Source organism: Phocoena phocoena, chromosome 9 (assembly GCF_963924675.1).
Source record: "Phocoena phocoena chromosome 9, mPhoPho1.1, whole genome shotgun sequence".
NCBI lineage: Eukaryota > Metazoa > Chordata > Mammalia > Artiodactyla > Phocoenidae > Phocoena > Phocoena phocoena.
In genome coordinates, this window is record NC_089227.1 from 46,792,787 (window position 1) to 46,805,565 (window position 12,779).

Below are 12,779 nucleotides of genomic sequence, written 5' to 3' on the forward strand. Positions count from 1 at the left end.
ACATCCCTGCATATAGTGTGACATACTTTTGTGAGTATATACAATGAATTCTTAGCAATGAACTTGTTAGGTCAAGGGGCATGTGCATTTTTTAGTATTAGTAGATTTTGTCAGATTTCATCAGTTTATCACTTTTATCTTGGTAGCATACAAGTACGTAAGAATAATTTCTCAAGATAGCAGCTTTTAAAAATACCTGCTTTTATGAGCTCATGTCCCCATATGAAGAAAACAATTGTTTAGTCATGACTTTGAGGACATCGTGCCATGCTAATTTTCTAACACTAAGGGACACTACATGGTTTTACAACCACCCGAGTGGTGGTTCTCTTCTGATTCATCCACCTTTCCCTTTCACCCAGACCCCTGTGAAAGCCTCCTCATGGGTTTCTCTATTTTGATTCTTGACTCTGTCAGATCCGTAGTCCCCACAGCAGCCAGAGTGATGTAGTTAAAATGTAAGTCAGGTTAATTCAGTCACTGGACACACGTCTCTTGAGGTCTGACTGTATGCCTGGCACTGGTCTAGCCATTTAGAATGTCACTGTGAAAAGCCAAGCCCCTGCTCACTTTGGTGGGTAGAAGTCAGCCGTCAAGAAACCAAATATATGACATCAGGTGGAGCTAAGGACCTTGAAGAAGAAGGAGGCAGTGTGAGGGGATGGAGAAGGGCGGAGGCTGGATGGAATTGGGATGTTGCCTTTTAATAGGGTGGCCAGGGAGGGCCTCTCTGAGGAGATGATATTTGAGTAGAAACCAGAGGAAATAAGAAGCTAGTGTGCCTACAGAAACTGTGTCTCTGGTGAAAAACTGTCTAGCAGTTAGACTAGAACCCCAGCTCCATCCCTGCTGGCCCCGTCCTCTCCACCCTCCATTCTGCACCGCCCGCCTACTCTGCAAGCTATGCTGGCCACCTTTCCTTTTCAGATACTCCAGGCTCATCCGCTCATTTTCAGTTGCCTGAAGGCTCTTCCCCTCACATCTTAGCAGATGCCTGTTCAGAAGGACACCAGGTCACTCGCTGTCACATCCCCCTCTTCCAGGTCTCTATGTAGCACCCATCACCATCTGATAGTTCCGTCTGTCTCTGTCTCTCCCTCATCCAGAGTGAACTGTGATACCAAAGACCTAGCTTGCTCACTGCTTCTGGCACATAAGTAGACATTTGATAAATATTTGTTGAGCGAATAAATGGTAAGCAAAAGCCAGGTGTTTCCAAGTTACTAGCAATGATATGAAAGCATGGAGAGAGAATAAGTTGACAGGTAATAACCACAGAACACCAGGATACTGGGGAGGTCAAACATAAAGGAAACAGCCAACTAGATGAAAGATCGCTTTCCCAGGCTCCGAGGCCTCCATTTATTCACCTGGAAAGCTCTGCCCTGGGCACTGGGAAAATGAAAATGAATTATAGTGCATGTTTTTATAAAGAGTTTACCATCTCATGGGGGCGGTCAGACAAGTAAAGAGACCCTTGGAATACAACACATGCAGTTGAGAAGGGCTGTCAGAGTGCTGCGCACAGAGTTCTAAGAGGGATGGAGCAGACTCATAGCAAGAAAGCCAGGGGGCTTTGGAAGGGAGATCATTACAAGATGAGTCATAGTTAACCAAGTAGAAGGCAAAGACAAACGGCATGTGTTTAAGGAGGGGTAATTCAGCGTCAGTGTGGAGAGTGCCACGCGGGAGAGCAAGACAGAAGGCTGGGAGGCCAGTTAGGAAGATACAGACTGGGGATGGCAGGGAGGAGGGATGACCGTGTCCTCAACCAGGGCGTCACGGTGGGGAGAGGCAGTAGGGGGATATATTTAGAGGATGTGTGAGAGTTAGACTCACAAAGTCTTGGAAAGTGATGAAAGGTGAAAAGAAAAGATTAAATCAGCCCAGATTTCTGGCCTGAGCACCTGGGTGGACTGTGACGCTGTAAATTTTATTATTTCATAATATTTGAGAAGCTGCAAGAAACCTTAAAAGACCTTCTGTCTGGTGTTACCTTTATAATTGAGGAATCGAAGCCCAGAAGTCTTAGGAGAATCAGCTAGGTGATTGGTAGGCAGGGCACAGCTAGGCCTGACACTGTCTCCTGACACCCTGTCTGGTGTTCTTCTTACTCTGCCCTGTTGAATGTAGGACTAGAGCCTTGTCAGAGGGATGGGAACTTTAGACGGTCTTTTAAGGGTCATCCACGTGCATGAAGCTATGGGAGTGGGTAAGATCCCCAAGCTGATGGGACACCAATGATGGAACTCAAAAACTACCCTCATTAGGGTGGCAGGAGTTAAGTGAGTATAGGGGAGAAAATAGCCGAAGCAGCTGTCAGGTGGAGAACCAGAAGAAACAGTGCTGTGGGAGCTGGTAGAGAGCTGAGATGGAAGCGGAAGAGGAAGAACTTGAGTAGTATCTAGTGCTACAGACCAAGGGGACTGAAGTCCAAGAAAAGGCCTTTGAATTTAAAGATGGAGGCCACTGGTTATCCTTAAGAAGTCAATTTAAGGAGAATGGTAGAGGTAGAAACCTGGTTGAGAAAATATTCGCAGATACAGACCATTCAACCTAAAGATTTTACTGTGAAAGAAACAAGTGAAAGCATACAGCAACTGGAAGAAAAAGTAGACGTGAGGGATAACGTTACAGGGGAGAAGAGGCTGAGAGATTTGTGGTTTGTTTTAATTTGTTGGAAGAACCATGCCTGTCTGTAGACAGAAAAAAGAGTCACTGAAAATGGAAGGATTTGAAACATCTGAAGATACAGCAAGATCAGATATGGTGCTAGGACTTTCAGGAGGGACAGAGGCAGGGTCCAGGCTTAGAAGCGTGTGTGTTTGTTCACATGTGCGTGCAAGCTTGTTAGAGCTAATGTTTGATGAGGGTTCACTTTGTGCTAGGCCCCATGTTTAGAGCTGTATACACTTTACATCATTTAATCCCTACTACAGCCTACTGATGCAGATAGGGTTTTTTTTGTTTTTTTAGCTCCAAGTTACAGTTGAGGAAAAGTAGGCTTGATGGGTTTAGGTAATTTTTCTAAGGTTATATACCTTGTAAGGAAGTGGGAGGCTGGGTTTCAAACTCAATGCAATCTCTCTTTGAAACATGAGTTATCACCTAGAGATATCTTGAGCCAGATGAGAGAGAGCATATGTCTGATAGATAATTCAGGGAAGTTCAAAGACAAGGTTCTATGCTACACACAGATATGGAGCAGTTGGCAGTTTTGGTGTCATTGTTGATGCGAGCGTGCTAGGAAAATGGAGATGAAAAGATTTGAGAGGATACCAAACAGCACGAATGTGTGACAGCTTAGGTCAGGGTAGTGATATGATCATTTTTTCCTCATTCCTTTTAGTACCCAATACTTTTTAAAAACGTTAGTTAGAATGGCTCAATTTTGCTTTGTTTTGTTTTTTAGAATAAGCACATGTTACCTTAGATCTGATATCAACTCTTTAAATTAAAGAAATTAAAATGATTTTATCCACTGCGAGGCAAGAGGACCCTTCTGTTTCCTTAACTCTTGCATTAGCCAGCATAGCAGTGCAAACCCCACGTGCCCTGCAGAGAGTCACATAACCTGACAATGAGCCAAGCTGCTACCCAAATGATAGCGATTTGTGTTCTTTGAAAAATAACTGTGGGGCTTCCCTGGTGGCACAGTGGTTGAGAGTCCGCCTGCCGATGCAGGGGACACGGGTTCGTGCCCCAGTCCGGGAGGATCCCATGTGCCGCGGAGTAGCTGGGCCCGTGAGCCATGGCCGCTGGGCCTGTGCGTCCGGAGCCTGTGCTCCGCAGCGGGAGAGGCCATAACAGTGAGAGGCCTGCGTACCACCAAAAAAAAAAAAAAAAAAAAAAAAATCTTTGTGCCTTCCTGATAACTTTGTCATAAATATCTGCTGTAAAATGAACATTTGGGGCATTTTGTCTTATTAAAAGACAGTTACTTTAGAAATTAATGAAAGGATATCAAGTACCTCAAGGGGCCAGGTTTTATATCTAACATGGTGTGAACTTGTGACTAATATTGGAAATGATGTAATACTGTCCCTATTCTGCTTAGAAGTTTGCATTTTAAAAAAAAACTGAAAAAAAAAAAAAGACTTAAAAAAACCTTTCTGTCCCTGTGTTTCAAATGCATTATCGGTAAAAGAGGATAGTAATGATACCTACATTTGGAAGAGCAAATAAAAGGAGACATCGTGAAAAATATTATTTTTATTGAACAGTGCTGGAAGAAATGGAGTGTGCTGAAGGGGGCTAGAAAATATTCTTTAAAATATTAAAAAATGGTTACTTTTTTATCATTCTCCCATTCACCCAGCAAATATTTGTTGAGGGCTAACACTCTGAGGTGTGCTGAGTTACAGAGATGAGTATGGCCTTATTGCCTTCAAAGTGATCAGTATTAAGGGAGGTGAGAGAATAATTCTAGTGCCATAAAGTTCTTTCAAAAGTTAATTTTAACAGGTAGTATAGCTTTTAAGAGAAGAAAATTCAGATATAAAAAAGTATGTAATAGTAAAACATTAGCCTCCTAGCCTCATGCTGTGGGTAACCTTCTAGAGGCAAACATTTTTATCCAGTTAGTGTTTTGTTTTGTTGTTGTTTTGTTTTTTGCTAAGTGCCTGCAGGATTGGTTTCAACAGCTCTTTTTTATTTTAGTTCACCTTTTGGAATATAATATGCTGTTCTTTTTTGTTGTTTTTGCGGTACGTGGGCCTCTCCCGTTACGGAGCGCAGGCTCAGCGGCCATGGCTCACGGGCCCAGCTGCTCCGCGGCATGTGGGATCCTGCCGGACCGGGACACGAACCCGTGTCCCCTGCATCGGCAGGCGGACTCCCAACCACTGTGCCACCAGGGAAGCCCTAATATGCTGTTCTTTAGAAGTATTGAAAGAGATGCTACTACTCCACTGTTCATAGAGGGCTCTGAATATATTTTCCAGAAGTGATAGATATATTTCTACTAATCTATCCTTATGTTTCTCTGGTTTCTAATTGTGACCAAGTTCTGTATTTAAAAGATGGCTGATTTGAGAAGTGTTCATCTACTGTAAAATGAAGGAGATATGTCTTGTGACAGCCATAGTCCCATGTGGAGTATGATCCGTTTAGCAAACTAGTTTAAGCTTACTTGATAGGATTAGGTCTTCTGCCAAATAAAAGATTTGCTCTTAGCCTGATAAATGTGGAGGTCTCCTGTGATTCAGGCATGAAACCATATAGGAGTCACACTCCAGCTGCCAGTTGTTTAAAGACTATATCAGCTAATTCTGTTTTCCCCTCCGACAGGACAGTGTGCTTTTTGTTGATAATAGTAATTGTCTTTATATCACCACTTTTTATTGAAGGTCCTTGTGCTAGGTATTATACTAGGTACTTTATATTCATCATTGAATTTAAATTTAATTTTTATGTCGGTACAAATATTATTCACTTTTTTTGGAGAGGAACTTGAGGCACAGAGATTTTAAGAACTTCGCCCAACATCAGGTAGCTAAGTGGCAGAGCAGTAATCTGAGCCCAGGTCTCTGACTCCAAAGTCTGTATTCTTGCCCCTGCCGTATCCTGCTGTTGATGTGGAGTGGCAGAATTCAGATATAGATCCATATTTAAGATGATACGTTTTGACACATGTGTGTGTATATATATATAAAAACGGAATCATTTTGCTGTACACCTGAAGCTAATACAATATTGTAAATAAAATATAGTTCAATAAAAAAATTTTTTTTAATGCTCCCTCATACTATCTGGACAGCAACGAAAATTGCTTTGTTTCTGAGTGGAGGGAGAGAGAAGGGGGAGGGGAAAACCCACCCCTAAGAATCAGGAACTCCAAGCTTGTCTCACATAGGTTTGCAGACTGAATTTATATTTCTTGAGTGATATGAAAACTCTCAAGCTGGGAATTTATTTTAAATAATCTTGAATTGGTAGTGCCTCCAGCTACCTGGCAGAAGCAAACACAAGTTTCGTTAAGAGGAACCCACCTTCAGCCCAGATGTTAAAGAATTTTCATAGGTAATGTTCCAAGGAAAATGGGCAGCTCGTAAACAAAAGTCTCAAATCACACAAGGAAACAAGGCACTTTAAAAAGAGATGGCAAAAACAACTGACAGCATTTTAAACCTCCAAAGATTTAAAATTTAAAAATTATCATAGCTCTAAAGTGAATGTTTTTGTTTTAAAAATTAAAAAGGTGAGTATATTTATGAAGATTGAAATTTAAAATTCAGCATTTCAAAATTCTTGCTTTAATAGCAGATTAAACACAGCTGAAGAGGGAATTAGAGAATTACTCAGAATAGAGAGAGAGTGAGACACAGGAAAGTGTGAGGAGGTCTAATGGGTATAAAAGAAAACCGGGAGGAAAGGAGAAATGATGGCTGAAAATTCTCCAGAACCATTGAAAGCTATCAATCCATACGTTCAAGAAGTACAGCAAATCGCAAGCAGGATAAATAAAATTAATTCAGGCTAGACAGTCAGAATGAGACTGCTGAACGCTAAAGCTGAAGAGAAGCTCTTAAGTGGCTAGAGAGAAAAGCAGATTGTCTTTAAAGAGGAACAGTTCAACTGGTGGCTAACTTAGAAACAGGAACCGTGGAAGCCAGAAGTCATTTGAATGGTATCTTCAGTGTGTAGAGGAAAAAACCTTTCAACATAGAATTCTATACCCTGTAAAAATGTCTTCCAGGAATAAGGGTAAAATAAAGACAGTTTTTAGACTAGCAAAACTCAGAAAGCATATCACTGGTAGAACCGTACCAAAGGAAATTCTAGAATGTACTTCAAGTAGGAGGAAAGTGATTCCAGATGGTAGTTTGGAGGTGGAACAGGGGATGGAGAGCAAATAAAAGTGGTAAATATTTAGTCTAAATAACATTGTCTGAATTTAAATGTGTGTGTGTGTGTATATGCATACATGTATACGTATGCATGTATGATGGTAATTACAATGCTTAATGTTATCTGAGCTAGAATTAAAGTCCATAACAATGATAAGATGGAGGGGTTGCTTATAATTTAAGTAGTCTAATGTGCAAGTATTTTATAGGAGGAAGGTAAAGATAACAGACTGTAAGTTAAGTATTTATAGTAAAAATTTCAGGGTCTAAACCTTGGGACTAGAAACAAACCAGGCAACTTGCAAATAGGTAGCGGGGGGAAGTTGGGGGGAAAGACAGCAAGAAGGGAAAGAAAAGAAAAATGGAAAAGATGGGACGTTTTTTACAGATTAGCTTTGTGAAGGGGACAAAGCTTCTCAGAGACCAAAATTCCATGTAATAAAACTCTGAGCCACTTATTGGATTTCCAGTCCATCTAAATGATGAGCGTCATTGATGGCAAAAGCAGCATGTAATAGTAGAACAGTAGAGAATTAGACCTGGCACACGAGTGGCATTTCCTAACAAAAAAACTTGAGTTACCAAGGGGCTTTTGTTAGAATTGCAATGAAATTAGGGAGACACCAATAATCTAAAAGTCCCTGGACTAAAGAAAGCAAGTAGTAGGCATTGATATTTTATATTCAAATTGAAGTAACTTCAGTGTCGCTTATATGGAGTCTCCAATTGTTGACTGGTTGATTTGGCTTTAACGCCAGTGACACAACATAACGGAGCTTGGCACCAGTAACGTTTCTCAGCAAGATACTGAAATGCACCCTGTTCAAATCCCTAACTGTCCCTTGACTGGGCAGGAGAGGTGCTGCCAGACTGTGTATACAAGGGTTAACTCGCTTGGGAGAAACCAAGAGGAATGCTAAGGGATCAAGACATGACATGCTGCCCATTGTTTGTAGCTCCAGGATCAAAATATACAATTATACATGCCAAATAAATTCTAAACCTGTAAGGTAGGAAAAGAGGGGTGGCTCTGACTACAGGTGCCAGAAGCATTAAATAACCTTCCCAGACAAGGTGCACCACTGTTGTCTTGAATGCTGCAGGGTCCCCCCCGGTCTGGCATTTTCCCCCATGCTAGACAATGTGCATTCACTGCAGGAGTCTCTGTTAAGCCTCTGTCTCCCAGACCTGCTGGCTCCTGGTGCCCAGCCCTGACACAGAGGTGCCTTTGTGAGTGTAATTACCTTCCCCTGTATTAGAAATAGTCTGTTTCAAGCTGTATTTGCAGGTACAGCTAGAGTAAGCAGGAATTAGCATGTGAAAAGACCTGCCCTAGCCCTGACTTCTTTATCAACCACCATCCTTCAGGATGGTTTTTTTCCCTCAGATTGATTGGGCAGGTGTGATACCATCCAAGATGAAGAGCTTTAAAAGAAGGAAAAAGACACTGGAGATAGCAGTGTATGTGTGTAAGACACAAATCCTGTTGTGTTTTATCTTTTGACAATTTCATGCCAGACAGAGCTGCCGGAGTAAGCTTGGGTGGATGATTCCAGCAACTTAAGAATTGATTAAAGCTCCTTTGGGCTTTCACCATAGTGTCCACATCCAAAAAACATGAGAAGTAAAACAGATATTTCCTTTGCCATGGTGATACAGTGGCCAGCGTCTCTAAACATGTCTAATTGGCCTGTGTGCACCATGGACCACTGAAGTTAAATGAAGTTCCTAGACGTTAACTAGAATGGTGACGGAGAGACTTTGGAGGGATATGGAATTGGAACAGAGCCAGAGTTGATAATTAAACTAGATCTGAGTTTTGATTCTAGTTTATTCACATATAGGTCTCCCCTGAGATGCCTTTTATTGTTCCTGTCTGTTATTAGTGGGCCTTTTATTAAAAAGGAAAAGAATAATAATTTCCCCTTTTTGGAGAAAGAGTGCTTTAACGAAGAGTAAGAGATCAGATGATTGCATTTTTCATTTATTAATTTCCCCCAAGTGATTTTACTGTGTGTACGAAGGAACTTCAGGGCCAACCAGGGAATGTCCAAGGGCAGGGCTGCCTAGAGCAGGGAAATGTGGGGATTTTTCTTAAGGGGAGGAACATTTAAAGATTTATTTTAGGTGGTACACACTTTGTCATTTATTAATTTTTTAATGGCCAAAGTACTTCTTTTTGTGTTGCTGACGCAGGCTCTTGGGCAGCGTGGAATGTTCCCCTTTATTATAAAGTTGCCTGTTCAGAATGGCTGATCACTTGGTAAAAATGGTACGTGGGGCAAGTAGAATTCAAGTCAAACAGGTTTATGTTTTGATGTAGGACTGGAGGATGGGTGTTCACTGAGAAGTGAAGGATTTATCAAGGAATCTGGAGAACATTCTCGCTGTTGGAACTTCAAATGCCTTTCTCACATCCTGTCTCCCTTTTCATTGTGCCAAACTGGCACCTGCCTTTGTGCCTTAGGCCTGGAGGAAGTCGGGGGGCGGGGGAGGAGGGGGAGAGGAGACCAGGAAAATTTAATAAGCCTGTGCCTTTTTCTTCAACCCTTTGCAAAGTTAGCTTTCCTTGGGAACTGGGCTTTGATGCCTGGGGTGTGAGAGACACCTCGTGACTCAGGAGAAGTGATGTGCTGCCGGGAGATGCCTGAGCAGGTGCTGGGCTGTGGGAGGATGCAGGCTCCGGGAGAGGCAGGGACCACAGACCTCCTCATCCCCACCGGCCCTCACGCTTGTCCTGGACTTGAACTTTACATGGGACTTTGATAATTATTTCCTCGTGTAGTCCTAAACCCGTCTCCCTCCCTGCCCCGAAAAAGGCAACCTTTGGCCATTTTGACAGGAGACGAAGGTTCAGAGCTCTGTTTCCCCCAGTGCTCTCTCATTACACAGCCACACAGCCATAGAGGGGAGGGTACCTCTCTCAGGTCCCAGGGCTGCTTCATACCTTGCTCAGTGGAAATTAGAGTTTCTAAATGTTTTCACTTGCTGGCTAGATGGTCCTGCCTCTGTGAAGCAGAGATGGTGGCCATTCCACAAGGTAACTTTCTTCCTTCACTTTCCCTTTCCTTCCTGTTTTTCAGATAATCAGAAACCTGAAACGTCTTACAGAGTCTCACCTTGGCTCCAGCATGCGTAAATTATTTAAGCACATTGTCTGATCCCTGGTAGGAAAAATGCAGCATATTTCTGACCATTTTTCCTTTAGTGTTTCACAGTGTAGCTCCGCCTTTTCCTTAGATGTGGTCTTTCTTTGTTTGTTCATCTGTGTTTTGATCGAGTCATTTTTCTTCGTAGTCATCTGAAACTGTTTTCAGACATCTCTTAAAGCATATCACACCTCTTATTAGGCTCCTGTTCTCACACTGATACATGATTTACTGTCATGATTTCAGGAAAGCAGAGTTCCTTCTTGGGAGAACCCAGCTGCTGCTTCACTTGGCCTTACTCTTCTTGTGTCACAGGGATGTTTCTAATTTCAGGTCACATATCAGTGTATCCCAAAGCCTCTCATTTCTCTCTTTAGTTGTGGTGTTTTCTGTGGGAGTTGGCAAAGCCAAATCAGTGACACCAGGAACATGTCTTAGGCCCTAACAGCCCAAGATTTTGTTGTTTTCTAAATTAAATCAGGCAGTAGTTTCTGGCTCCTGGTTGCCTACACTCTGAAATAGGCAACACTGACGTAGGCAGATATACAGCACTGAGAAAGTGTAGACAGTGTGGAGCCATGTGGAATCTACTCCTTGTCTATCTTCTACTTACTTGGAAAGGGTGGTGTTTGGGTTGAAATGAATGAAGAGGAGGTATTTAAGAGGTTGATGTGCCTAGCTTAGCAGTCATCAAAGACGATGTAGAGTGATAGGTGTGCCTTGATTGATCAGATGAATGGGGCATCGAGTAGCTTTACCTGAGAGGAATCAGGCTGACCAGGAGAGGAAAATGGGAAAGTGAAGTCATTACAAAGCTTTGACGAGGGTGACAATGCTGGGCCTAATCCACAGGACAGCCAAGACCGTGATGATGGTGGAGTTTCTAAAACAGCATATAGGAAAGAAATTTAGGCAGTATGGCTGAGGAGGTGTTAGACCATACCGCCCCCTCACCCTCCCACAAAAAAGAAAACCAAAAAACTGGATAGCATGAATTTAAGGAGAAGAAAAGCATAACTGAACCACAGAAGCATGACCCCGACTATGGAACGGTTGATAATATTACTGTTGAAGGCGATGCTCCAAAACGTATATGGTGGTTGCAGTGTTTATCTCTTGCTGGTGAAAATTAAGGGCAGATTAAATTTTTAATACTTTAAATTAAGGGCAATTTAAATTTTTAATACTTTACTTTGTCTGTGATAGGCACTTACTATTTTCTAATCGGGGGGGAAAAACATGTTAAAGGGAAAATATTACCAGCAAAAAAAAGAGAAAAAAAAATGAGCAGAGCATCTAGACTGAAGTTCTATAGATGCAGAAATTTGGGAGATGAGGTCCGTAGTAAAAACTAATAGATTTAGTTAAAAGCAGGATTTGTGTGAGGAGGAATTTTATCATCCTAAAAATTACTGCAAAGTGATTTGTTTAGTAAGTCAGTAATATGGCAATTTTTTTTTTTTTACTATATTGAAGGAGCCAGACATGAAGAAGATTTAACTGATCTTAATATGAGTTGGTCATTTGGTGTTTAATTTGAATATCTCCTGGACGGACTCTGCATGTGAGCAAATAGCGAACAGAACTTATGGGAAGGTTTGTAGGCAAAATAAGGAAAAGGAAGTGAAAATAGACAAACAAATGAGTGATCGTATTACCCTTACACAGTAACTCCCTGGATTATAACTTTCTGAAAAGCTAATCATCAGGAAAGGATTGGACGCTACATGGATACTGGTGTTATACTGTACTTTTTCCCCTTGAAAAAACTGGGAGAGGTGGAAAAAACTTGAGCCTCCTGAGTTTTGGACCTGTCTCTGGCACTGCCTCCAAGGAGGTCCCTTAAGCAAGCCAACAGCAAGGCCCTTAATAAACCTGCGATTGATAGGTTAACTGTCCCGAGCACCAATTTGCACATGTATAAAATGAGGAATTTGGGTGTGGTGAATTTTGTAGTTCTTCTTTTCAGTTAAGCATTTAACAGTTTGGGTGTTAACAGAAGTGTGGGCTGATTGGCCATACGTGATGGGGGATCTGTACTCAAAGTGGCCACAGGCAGCTTAACACATCCATGGGTGAGTTGATTGAAGAACAGCCAACATGACAGAATCCAGATTCCAAGCATTTGTTCTGGTTGGAAGGATGGGCCAAACTAGGATGAAGTTTAATAGGATTAAACACAAAGCCCTGCTTATGTTACTTGTTTAGGATAACTAATTAAGTTACAGTAGACCTAGGTTAATAGCGGTTCATATGAAAAAGACTAAGGGCTTTATTACCCACAAGCTCAGTGTGAGTCAGGAGTGTAATGCGGGTGTCAGAAAAGCAAAGGCTGCAGTAACAGATGTGTAGTGTTAAGGAACTTTGACAGATTGGAGGCTGGCATCAGGCAAATACCCGAGAGCCAACATCACTAGACCTCAATAAATGTCACTGGGCTTGGCTAGATCTGTGGAATCTGGATGGATTCATTATTTTCCTTGAAGAATCTCTAAATTTGATGAAAATTTTTAGGCATTAGAAATCTGTGAAAGAAATGGTGTTAACTCATTAAGTGTTGAAAAGGGGGGCTTCTGAAGGCAGGTGGATTTAGCCTACCTAAAACACAGTATATGTCTTGTGGTTTTCATTAGAATTTTATATCATATTTCTGGGCATGCATCAGTTTTCAAGCCCTCCCCATGGCATTATTTTGGCACCAGAAATTATTTGGTGAAGACTTTGCCTTAGTTGCTAATTGTTCTACACAGAGCTCTTAAATATATAGGAATTATTATAAACA

At 41.7% G+C, this 12,779-nt stretch overlaps 1 protein-coding gene across 1 annotated transcript in view; it reads left to right on the forward strand.

The window, feature by feature from the left end:
* The window catches only part of SLC25A13 (solute carrier family 25 member 13), a 170,078-nt gene that overhangs the window by 145,212 nt on the left and 12,087 nt on the right, over window positions 1-12,779 (forward strand). The gene's annotated exons all lie outside the window — the stretch shown is intronic.